Genomic DNA, 11,622 nt, shown 5'->3' with positions numbered 1-11,622 from the left:
TTGACAAGTGCTGCTGTGAGCACCAGGGAGCAAACCTCACCTTCGACCCTCCTCTTTTTTCTGAGACCAGGTCTCACTGTACAGCAGTGAGCAAACCTCTCCTTCAGACACTCCTCTTTTTTCTGAGACCAGGTCTCACTGTACAGCAGTGAGCAAATCTCTCCTTCAGATCCTCCTCTTTTTTTTTTTTTTTGAGACCAGGTCTCACTGTGCAGCTTTGACTTAGAACTCACAAAGCAGGCTGGCCTCAAACTCAAAGAGGACCTCCTCCCCCCCTCTCCCCCTCCCTGTCTCTGCTGGGATTATAAGTATGTGCCACTGTCTGTATACTGCTGAGATCCTCTTTTTGGTTTAGTTTTGTTGTTGTTGTTTAATTCTAATGTTTTGTTTTTAATTGTGTGTGTGTGTGTGTGTGTGCCTGTGCATGTGTGCAGTGGGGAAGGTGTACACATATGAATGTAGGTGCCCTTGGAGGCCAGAAGAGGTCGTCTAATGCCCTGAAACTTGAATTACAGACAGTTGTGAACTGCCTGACGTGGGTGCTGGACAACGAACTTGGATCTCTGCAAAAGCAGCGCAGGCTCTTGACCAATGAACCATCTTTCTGGTTCCTATCTTAGTTCTCCTAGATACATATTCTGAAGAGAGCTTTCTACATCACATGGTCATTCTATTTTAAATTTTCTGAGGAGTCACTACATTGCCTCCCATGCTGGCTACCCCACTACATGCCCAACAGAACAGAAATGTTAGCGTTTCTCCACATTCCCACCAAGGCTCACTATTATTTGTTTGTCCTTAACAGTATTCACTGTAGTGGGGATGCATATACAGTGATATTTCTTTTTCAATCTGGTTGCTGAGAGTATTTATTCAAAAACAGGGAGAGATTGAGGAAACCCTGCAGAGTGTCTGTTGAAATTTTTGCACTTGCATCCAGGCCTGGCACACTTTGCTAAAAATACAGCCTGAGCTTAGAAGATGCATCCACTGAAAATCGAAGTATTAATGAAGATATTCTTGCTTTCCTCTCTGATAGCAGTTGATGTACATACCCAAACAAGGTGACAGTCCTTGTGACCCAAGAACTAGCTGCTGTTAACTGCTGTATCTATATGTGTAACCACTGTTTCTTCTTGAGGTCCCAAGACTTCGTTAACATCGACTCATAAATATTGCCAAGTCTCCAGCAAAAGTAAAACCATCCAGTGTTCAACAGCAGTAGTTGAGGTAGCATGAATCAGAATGATTCCAACTGTGGACCTGAGTTCAAAGAAACGGCAACAAAATCTAACCCCTGCTAAATGGTCAGACTACTACTAAGTAGGCAAGGCAGGATATTCATTCAGCTTCTAACAGAAAACTCAAACTGGGTATGCAGTTGAAGCTGGCCATGAACTTAGATCTGCGTGCCTCCAACTCCCAAGTGCTGGAATTACAGATGTTCACCCTCATGCCCCGCTTGGCCACACAGCTGGAAACGATCCAAATGAACAAAGAGTGGAGCAGTGTCATTAACATATTAGTGGAAAACTGTCAACCAAGAGTTACATACCTTGTGAAAACACCTTTCTAAAGCAAAAGCCAAGAGCGCATCTGCTGCGATTAAAGAACGTCAAAAAAAGAATCTTTCAGAGGAAAAACGACCACAAATTAAAATACCAGTCTGCAGAGCAGAATAAAGAAAGCCGGAAATGTTAACTATGTGGGAAAATGCATGTTTGTTTTGTTTTTCACATCTCCCTAAAAGCTAATTGACTAAACAGATATAATAATGTGATATGGTGTTTATAACATGCACAAGTAAAATACCCAAAGCAGCACACTGGCCTTCACCTGACACTACAATCCTCCAAGGGCTATAAGAGACTTATAAATGCCCACTCCCATATCTCCTATCCAGCCTCTGTGCTGTTGTGATATGACATACTTGTACCTGTATGTACAATATAAAACCTCATATTACATTGCTCTTATTTTGTCTAGCTTGCATAGAGATTTCAAAACAAAACAAAACAAAACAGGCATTTACTCACATTAAATAAGTGCCAAGAGAATCAGGGTATGGGCAAGGTAACCAGAACTAACATTTACAGAACATGTGCATGGTAGCAGAATCCACATTCTTGTCCTATGGATACAGGATAGTCACCCTGTTCCACCCATACAATCAGTCTAAATCAGTTTAAAGGAATTCATGTCATACGAAGTATGTTCTGTGACCACAATGGAATTAAAATGGAAAGAAACAAATGAAACTATCTCTGGAAAATCCCTAAGCATTTGTAAATTAAATGATAACTTCTAAATAACCTATGAATCAAATAAGAACCAGAGGGGAAATTAGAAAGTGTTCTTAACTGGAAGAAAATGAAAACACACATTAACATTTATGGGGTAGTGCTGAAGCAATACTCAGGGTAAGCCGAGAGCACAAAGTATCCATCAGAAAAGGAGAGGGTAGGCCAGGTGACTTGGCAGGGAAAGGCATTGGCCTTCTGGGATCCCTGAGACCCACACAAAGCTTTCCAGAAGAGAACTGACTCCACACACTTGTCCTCTGACACCCCCCTCCAGGAGTGTCCTCTCCTCCATACACACATCATGCACACACAGTAATAATAAATTAATTTAGTTTTTAAAAACTAAAGAAAAGACTCAAGGCAATGATGGACGTTATCAGTGATCTCAGCCTCCACTTTAGAAAACTAGGGGAAAAAAAGAGAAAACATTTTAAGTAAGTTGAAATCATGAGATAATAATACAGTGGGAATAGATTTTTAAAAGTAAGAAAAATATTCAAGTCAAGAAAACTAAGAGCTTCGTTCTGGGAAGAGATTGGTAAAATTAATAAATCCTATCCAGGTTGCTCAGAAAAAAGAAAAGATAAAAATTAGCAACTTGGGTAATGAAACAGGTGATGTTCCTACAGACCCCAGCATACATCGAAAAACTAAGAAAGACCTATGAAAGTTTACACCAATAAATTTAATAACATGTAAAATAGACAAATTCCTTGAATAACATAAACTACCAAAACTCACTCAAGAAAAAATAGATAATAACTTGAATGGCCTTTCATAAACCAAAGAAATTTCATTTATATGTTGTTAAGAAAACAACAAATACAGCCCAGGATGTGGGGGTAAGAGTCCTCATTCACTGGATGTAAAGAAGCAGCCACTGTGGCATTCGGCCTGGAGGGTCCTCAAACAGTTCAAACCAGAACTCCCATGTGACCCTCTCATAGCGCCTCTTGGTACACATTCCAAAGAATCAAAGCCAGATTACTACAGAAATGCTTATATTTATTGTAGCACCATTCACATCACCAAATTACAGAACTAACCTAGATGCCCATAAGCAGATGGATGGGTAAAGAAAATGTGGTAAATATATACGATGGAGTTTTATTCAGCCACAAAGAATGTCATTTGTAAGGAAATGAATGGAACCAGAGATAACCAATTTAAGTGAAAAAAATAGCAAATGTTTTTTTTTTTCTCATCTGTGGAAGCTACGTGATAAAAAGAAAGAAAGAAAGAAAGAAAGAAAGAAAGAAAGAAAGAAAGAAAGAAAGAAAGAAAGAAAAGACACGACTCTAAAAGGAGAAATACTGTGGGTGTCGAAGGAGGGAAGAAGGGTAAAAACTAATATAATCTGTGTGTGTGTGTGTGTGTGTGTGTGTGTGTGTGTAAATGCCATGATAAAATCCCTACCTCTGCACAACTGGTATGCGCTGGTTTTTAAAAACAGAAGTCAAATTTGTAGCTAGCTTTTCCACAAGAAAAATTCCAGGCTCATACGGCCTCACTGGTGAATTTTTATCCAACATTTAAGGAGTAAAAAATACCAAGTCTATACTAATGCTTCCAGAAAGAAGAAAAAGTAGGACTACTTCCTAATCCATCCTTGGAGGCTGGCATTACCGTGATAGCAAAGCCAGATGAAGACATTGCAAGCGAACCGTGGAACCCAGAGGCACAGCTCGGCTGTGGCCCCCATGCCCAGCATTTGTCAGGTTCTGTATCCCTAGCATGGAAAGGGGTTGAGAACACAACAATGAAAACATGTAGACAATACCCCTTAGCATTGTACATAAAACAAACCACATTTTATCAAAAACAAAACTTACAGAGAACTGAGGTGGTACACAGCTATCCTAGCACTCTGAAGGCTGAATCAGGGGGATTCTCAGAAGTTTCAGTCCAGCCTAGGCTACATAGTAAGTTCCAGGATGACCCGGGATACAGAATGAGACCCTGTCTCAAAAAACAAAACAAAACAAACAACAAAAAAAAAACCCAACTATATTAAAAAAGTAAGACCTCATTATGAGTAAGAGTCAATGTCAAGGTGGGTCTACAATAGTTTATGTTAGTAAAAGAGAAAACTTTATTTCAGAGAAAGCGTTTGACAAAATTAAATACTAATTTCCTGTGTGTGTATTATGTTACGTGTGTTTGTGTTTCTCTCTGTCTCTCTGTCTCTGTCTCTCTCTCTCTCTCTCTCTCTCTCTCTCTCTCTCTCTCTCTCTCTCTCTCTGTGTGTGTAAGTCAAAAGACAACTTGGGTGTCTTCCTCTGTTGCTTCCCACTTATTTTTTAAGATAAGGTCTCTCTGAACCTGGAACTGATCCATTCGACCAGATTTGCTGGCCAGTGAACTCCGGAGATCCACCTGCCTCTGTTCTGGTTCCAGTGCTGTGTTTACAGACCTACCTCTGGGCGTGGCTCTCCACACTGATTCTGGGGACCATCAGAACTCGGGTGCTGGCGCTTACTCAGCGAGCATTACCAACTGAGCGATGCTGAGAACTCTCTAGCTCACCCTATACTAATGATGAAAGCAGGTCCTGTCTGTGGGGTCAGAAGGGTGGAAATATGCCCGCTCACCACTCCCACCTAACCCTGCACAGAGGACCCGCAACCTGCTTGAATAACAGGCGAGAAATGCCTAACTCTGAAAGGAAGCCAGAAGAAGTCTTTATTCATAGCGACAACATTTAGGTAGGAAATCCTAGAGAATCCTGCCTAGAAACTCCTGGACCTAATGATGAGTTCAGTAGGATTGTGCGACCGCAAGATCACCATGTCTGCTGTAGTGACGCATTCCTGTAATCTTAGAACTCGGGGAGTTCTAGAAGGGTCAGGAGTTCAAGGTCATCCAGAGCCACATAGTGAAACTGTCTTTTAAAAAGGAAACTTTTTTTATTTAAAAAATTTTTTTATTAATTTTACATACCAACCACAGATCCCTATTTTTATGATGATGATGTCCTTTGGGAGACAGAATTTAAATAAACAGAATCATTTATAAGTTCACCAGAAGAAATATTTGGGTATAAATCAGATGAAACCTGTGGAATATCTGTACACTGAAAGCTAGAAAGCGATGCTGTGAGAAATTAAAAGGGCAAAATGAATAGGTTCTGTTCAGTCCTGACCAGGACCGCTGCGCAGATACACCTGGGTCTCCGCTGCAACTCCTGGAAAGGCCTCCAGGTGGAGCCCTAGCACTCAATTCCTTCGCCGCAGTCAGACGCGCCCATCCAACACTTCCCTCCCTCCCCACTCAGTTTCCTCCCGACATGCTTCAGGACTAGAAGTAAAATCACCTCTAATCAGAGGAAGAGGATCGCAGTCAGCATATTCAATGTACAAATCGGATCCAATGGGCTGTCTGACGTTCCCTTCGCTCAAGCAGCAAGTGGCTCCTTCTTACTTTTCCGGCGGCTCGTTCAGAAGTTCCCTGAGCTCCCGCATTAAAAACTGTCCCAATTCCACCCACCACAGGTTAGACAGCTCCTACCCTTCAACGAAGGCAAGCCCTGCTCCAAGAATTGTCTCCCAGACTATTCTGCATCTGGACACACAGAGCACGAATAACGTCTTGGGGTGGAGGGGTGGCTAGGATCTGGCGAGCTTTCTCCCACAATGTCCCATTCTGGCTTCCGCTCAGGAGCAAATTGCTGTTCCCTTCATGGAATAACCACGGACTTTAGACCACAGCGTTCATGGTACTTGCTCCTCCTAACGTTTCTCTTTACCACCTATGGTTCCTCCATTTTTCCCAGTTTTGCTTAATATTTAGTCTGGAAAACAATAACATAGCAGAAAGATTGGGGAGAAATAGGCATCCCTGATCCTGAGAGTAAAAACCACACTTCACGCATCTTGGTATGCCATATCTACATAGGCAGATTGCCTCGTACAGGACATAAATACAACAGATAAATGCATGATGCATTCCAGCCTATTTGGAGAAGGAGGACTGTAGGTGTGCAGTGTGCGAGGCCAGTTTAAAGAGATACCACACTCATGCTTATTCCCACCTGCTACACATAGGCTGAGGGGGTGATTCAACGGCTGTGTGTGACACCCATAGAACACACACTGATTTCTGGTATTATGACAGCTGGCTGGCCGTTTTCACAGAGCCAGTCAGACAGGACGACTTATCCTACTACTGGCTTCAACCACACTTCTAACGACCTCTCCTTCTGCACGTTCATCCATTCGCTTGGTGACAGCTCATGGCAGAGTGGTTGTGGCAGATTGCAGGCAGCAACTTTTGTCACTTCTGTTTTTCTGTGGAGTCTGACATGGAATCTGGCTGACCCTTGGGGACTTGGTTTAGCCAAGAGCATGTGACAGAGTGATATTCTGACACTTTAAAGACTAGGTTATAAGAAACTGCAACTTTGGCTGGTGACTTTTGGATCCGTTTGCTCTGGAGTAAACTAACTGCCAAGTTAAGGCATCTGAGCATGCTGAGGCTGCCCTGCTGTCTGGAAGCTCTGGCTACCCACTTAGAGAGGTCGTTTAGGAAAAGATTCCTGGCCAGAGCAGCTTCATACAAGAGAAGGAACCATCAGGTGGGTATAGCCTCTGTGGCCATTTGATAGGACCCTGAAGCATCTGAGGGACCCCATGTGAAAAGACCTCAAGGATGCCCATTATTGCAAAAACCATAAGAGATTATATTTAAAATAAAGTATTGTGTCAAGCAGTGGGGAGGCAAAGGCAGGTTGATCTCTGAGTTTGAGGCCAGCCTGGTCTACAGATCAAGTTCCAAGACAGCCAGGACTACTCAGAGAAACCCTGCTTAGGGGGGAAAAAAGTATTGTATTTTTAATGTTACACTGAAAAAAAAACTTTTGTTAGATAAGATATAGGAAGCCGGGTGGTGATGGCACATGCCTTTAATCCCAGCACTTGAGAGGCAGAGCCAGGTAGATCTCTGTGAGTTCGAGGCCAGCCTGGTCTACAGAGTGAGATCCAGGAGAGGCGCAAAGCTACACAGAGAAACCCTGTCTCGAAAAAAGCAAAAAAAAAAAAAAAAAAAAAAAAAAAGATATAGGAATCCTGTGCATGTTTTCACTGGTTGTTGTGAACTCTAATTGTGTTGTGTATGCATGTGTTTTATGTGGCATACGCATGTGTGTATGTGTGAGTAAATTCTGAATGTTTAAGTTATTTAAATTCCTAGCCTACCCGATATGGAGAAGATCCATTTTGAAAGAATTGAGCTTAGCTGAAGACCTTCCCGGAGTCCTGTCCCGAATGCTGACAATACCGGGGCTGGTGGCAGCCAACAGGTGTGTAACTAGAGCCCCACGAAAGTTTGCTGGCTTGAAAGCTCTGACCCACCTCCGGCCCCCAATGTCAGTGAGTCAGCTTCAGTCCTAACGCTTCACTCATCACATCTGGGTCTTCTACCAGGGAAACACCCAGTCTTCCTTTTGTCTGGTAAGAAAGAAAACTGCCTTAGTCCTTTTCTTCAAAGACTGACATAATGATGTGAACAGACACGAAATGTCACTCAGCCAAAAGAGAGAGATTTTCTCTACTGGTGCTTTTTAAAATAACCTTTTTTTTAAGGTTGAAAAAAAAAAACTCCTCATATAACAAACAAGTGAAATCATGTCCTCTTCTGCTGTGCTTTGGAATGAGGCCTCCTGTTGGGCCCTTTGGGGAAAGCATGGCCCTTGTAGGTAGCCTCTGTGGACACAGACCACAGTCTCTGGAGAAGCAGCCCTTCACCCTCTTGTGTTTCAGACTCTCACCCATAAGTGCTCATCGTTCCTGGCTAGGGTTAGTCACTTTAAGGCGGGAGTAGGTGCTGTGCAGGAAGAAAGATGGAAGACCTGGCCGGGTTGATCCAACCGTCCGTAGGTAGTGACTGAGCATGTGCGTTTACCATTTGCCCAGCGCTCGCCCAGGCTGAAGTCAGCACATTGTGGCGGGGAGACGTTGGACTTCTGAACTGATGACCCAGTTTTACTGTTTACTTGCAAAGTTACCTTGGTCTGGATTTTCATTTTCCTCACCAACCTTGGGAGCTTGTGGAAGTCCAGAGTAAGTATAGTGCCGGTCAACCGCTAGGCCAATGAGGGTTATTGTTATCACGCTCCATTGTGTGGTAGGAGGTCGGAGAAGGAAGAAGGAACTGGGCAGGAGCTGTCAGAGAGGGTTTGATGGAGGAGGTTGGTCTAAAGTGGACCTTGGAGGAAGGAAAGGATTGGGAAAGGCAGAAAGGCGTTCCTCCCAAGGGGACCCGAAGGGGGATTTGCATCCTGTGGGGGAGGGGTAAAAGTGAGGGAACTTGACCTAACCTGTGCGAGGGGTTTTTGATTGAGGAACCATATGGCAAATAAGTATAGAGAGATAAGGGAGTCCCTGTTTATGAAAGAGCTTGAAAAACAATAAAGATGTTGGGGCAGGCAAAGATACTGGTAAAGGCTGTACTGACTTAAGAAAACACACGTTTTATTACATGAATTAATTGGGGAGTGAGGCATGTGTGTGCCATAGCACACGAGGGGGGGGTGTCAAAGGACAACTTTGGGGAGCTGGTATTTTTGCACCATGTGGGTCCCAGGGATGGAGTTTAGGTTGTCGGGCTTGGTGAGTTACCTACGGAGCGTGTCAAAGGCCCACGCACCAACTTTCTCTTCCGCTCTGTACCTGAGCATGTGCACCGTGCTCATTTTCTTAAATATAGCTAACTGCAGTCTACATTCTAAAATTGCCGTCATGAGCTGTGGAATAACGGAACATGCAGCAACAATCCCATTATCACTGCCGTGGGCTGACGACAGAGAGGGGGCAACAAAATTCATTCCCATACTCAGAAACAAAAGCTGTTTACCCGCTCGGATTTCTTCTAAGAGATGCAATAGAACATCTCCCCAGTGAGAAGGTTCTAGGAAAAAAGAAGTCTCTGCTTTCATGTACAGCTATCTCCCAATCCTAAATCAGCACACTGGAAAGGAAGGACAGCGTGCATGTCTATACAGTTCTTCACCAAGAGGCAGTGTGGCTAGAACTCCACAAATCCGGCTGTCTGTCGTATTCCCAGGTCACAGGCACCCTGCAGCTCTCCATGGCTGAGGTATCCCAAGGTAGTAAACCAAGTAAGAGGGTAAGAAGCATGAATCATGGAGGCTCTCCTTTCCCCTTTCTTCACTGTACAGTTGTTCCTAATCTTTCTTTGGCATCTTTCTTCTTTGGGGAAAGGAGCTTTTATTTAACCTAAGCTTCCTCCTTATAAAAGGAAGAAGAGACGTCTGGTTGAAGAGGAAAAAATTCAAAGCATGTGAATAAAAGCAACATTGGCCATCTTGTGGTTAAGGGACCATTTGAAAAGAACCGCTGAGGCCCCCCAAAGCTGATATCTCTCCTATTTCTTTCATAACTTTAAACAAAATTATGGTTATTCTTCTAAGTCAAATTACCACTTGCAAAACAGCTACACAGCCAAAGAAAAACACATTCAAGCTAGAAAAATTTAGTTGATGGCACTAGATTTGAATCTGGGGTTGTATGTCCTTCTTGCTTCATTCTGTTAACCTGAGTGACAAGCGTGTCTTGGGTGAATAAGTGAATACACAGTAAATTGTGATGATCCATAGCAAACAAGGAGTCTTGAAGACAAGGACCGGTGATAAATCTCCAGATCCAACATGAATGAAAGTGGTGGGGGCAGACGCCTGTGGATCTCCTGTGAGTGTAATTAAATCATCCAAGTGTAGATGACCTTTCCAGAGCGCAAAAATAACAACACTAGCTTTTTAACTAGAAAATCGAGTAAAACCGTAATTCCTACCCTGAGGACCTTACAAATTAACACAGAAAGTAACAGATAAGTTAGTTCAACGGAAATATTTTAAATGATCTACAGACCGACTGAAGAAAGAATGTGTGTCACATTGCGCCATCACGTTTGAGGATACTCGGGGTTGCTTACTCAGGAAATACGAAGTTTTTTGTCATGAACTATCTTTATGAGACTGCCTCTCTCTGGTCATGTGAGGAAGATGAAGACTACAGGCGAAGCTGAGATTGAGAATAAAGTGAAGTCCAAGTGGTAATGGAGGGTAGTCGTGATGATGGAACTTGAGAAGGTGGTAGAGGCTGAAGCCAATGGTAAAACTAGGGCGTGGGTGTCCATGCGCTTTGGGATGCTCTTACGAAAAGAGCATGGATTAATAGAGTGAAGGGCAGTGGATGGAAGGGGGAGAATAATCACAAATGATAAACCTAAGGGTTATTACCCAAAATACGTAAGGAAAATAACAACAACAGCAAGAACTGAATACCAAAAGGAAGGGAAAAAATTAAAAACAGGCAAAAGCCCTGCACAACGTTTCTCAACAGGAGACATGTGAATAGCACCTAGAAATGTTATACATTATTAAACATCAGAGAAATGTAAATTAAAATCACAGTGAAAAGGTACCTCACACCTGTTAGAATGCTTTATCAAAAAGACAACCGATAACTGTTGCTGAGGATGTAAAGAAAACAGAACTCTTGTACACTATTGGTGGCGATGCAAATTAGTCTCACTAATCAAAAAACAGTATGGAATTCCTCAAATTGAAAACCAATTAAAGGGGGCTGGAGAGATGGCTCAGCAGTTAAGAGCGTTGACTGCTCTTCCAGAGGACTCGGGTTCAATTCCCAGCACCCACATGGCAGCTCACAACTGTTTATAACTCTAGCTCCAGAGGATCTGACACCCTCTGACCTCCTCAAGCACCTGCATGCACATAATACACATAAACTCATGTAGGCATATACACACATACACATAAATTTTAAAAAAATGAGTAAATAAGTTTTTAAAAACTGTAATATAGAGAACAACAGAATGAAAACTAACAGAATTTAAAAAGGAAAGAATCTTGTCATCTGTGACAATGTGGATGAATCTGAGGTCATTGTGCCAAGTGAAATAAGCCAAACATAGAAAAACAAAAAAATCACGTGGTCTTACTTATGTATGGAACCTAAAAAGTCTAGCAGAGAATAAAATGATGGTGGCCAGGAGCTGGGGGAAAGAAATTGTTGTTCAAAGGACGTAAAGCTTCAGCAAGTGGGAAAAACAAAAGATGTGTGGCATGTGGTGGCTTTTGTAGTGAACAACGGCATAGCATTCCTTCAAAAACTGCTTCGGGAGTATATGGTAAGTATATCACAAGCAAATCCAGTAAAAATGCAGGCAAGTTATCTGAATAAATAATTCTCAAAAGAAGAAAAATAGCCTATAAATATATAGAAAATATTCACCATCTTTAGCTTTCAGGGAAATAAAAATCAAAACTACAATCAGATAC

This window comes from Peromyscus eremicus, chromosome 1 (genome assembly GCF_949786415.1).
Source record: "Peromyscus eremicus chromosome 1, PerEre_H2_v1, whole genome shotgun sequence".
NCBI lineage: Eukaryota > Metazoa > Chordata > Mammalia > Rodentia > Cricetidae > Peromyscus > Peromyscus eremicus.
Note: the sequence above shows the minus strand (reverse complement) of the source record.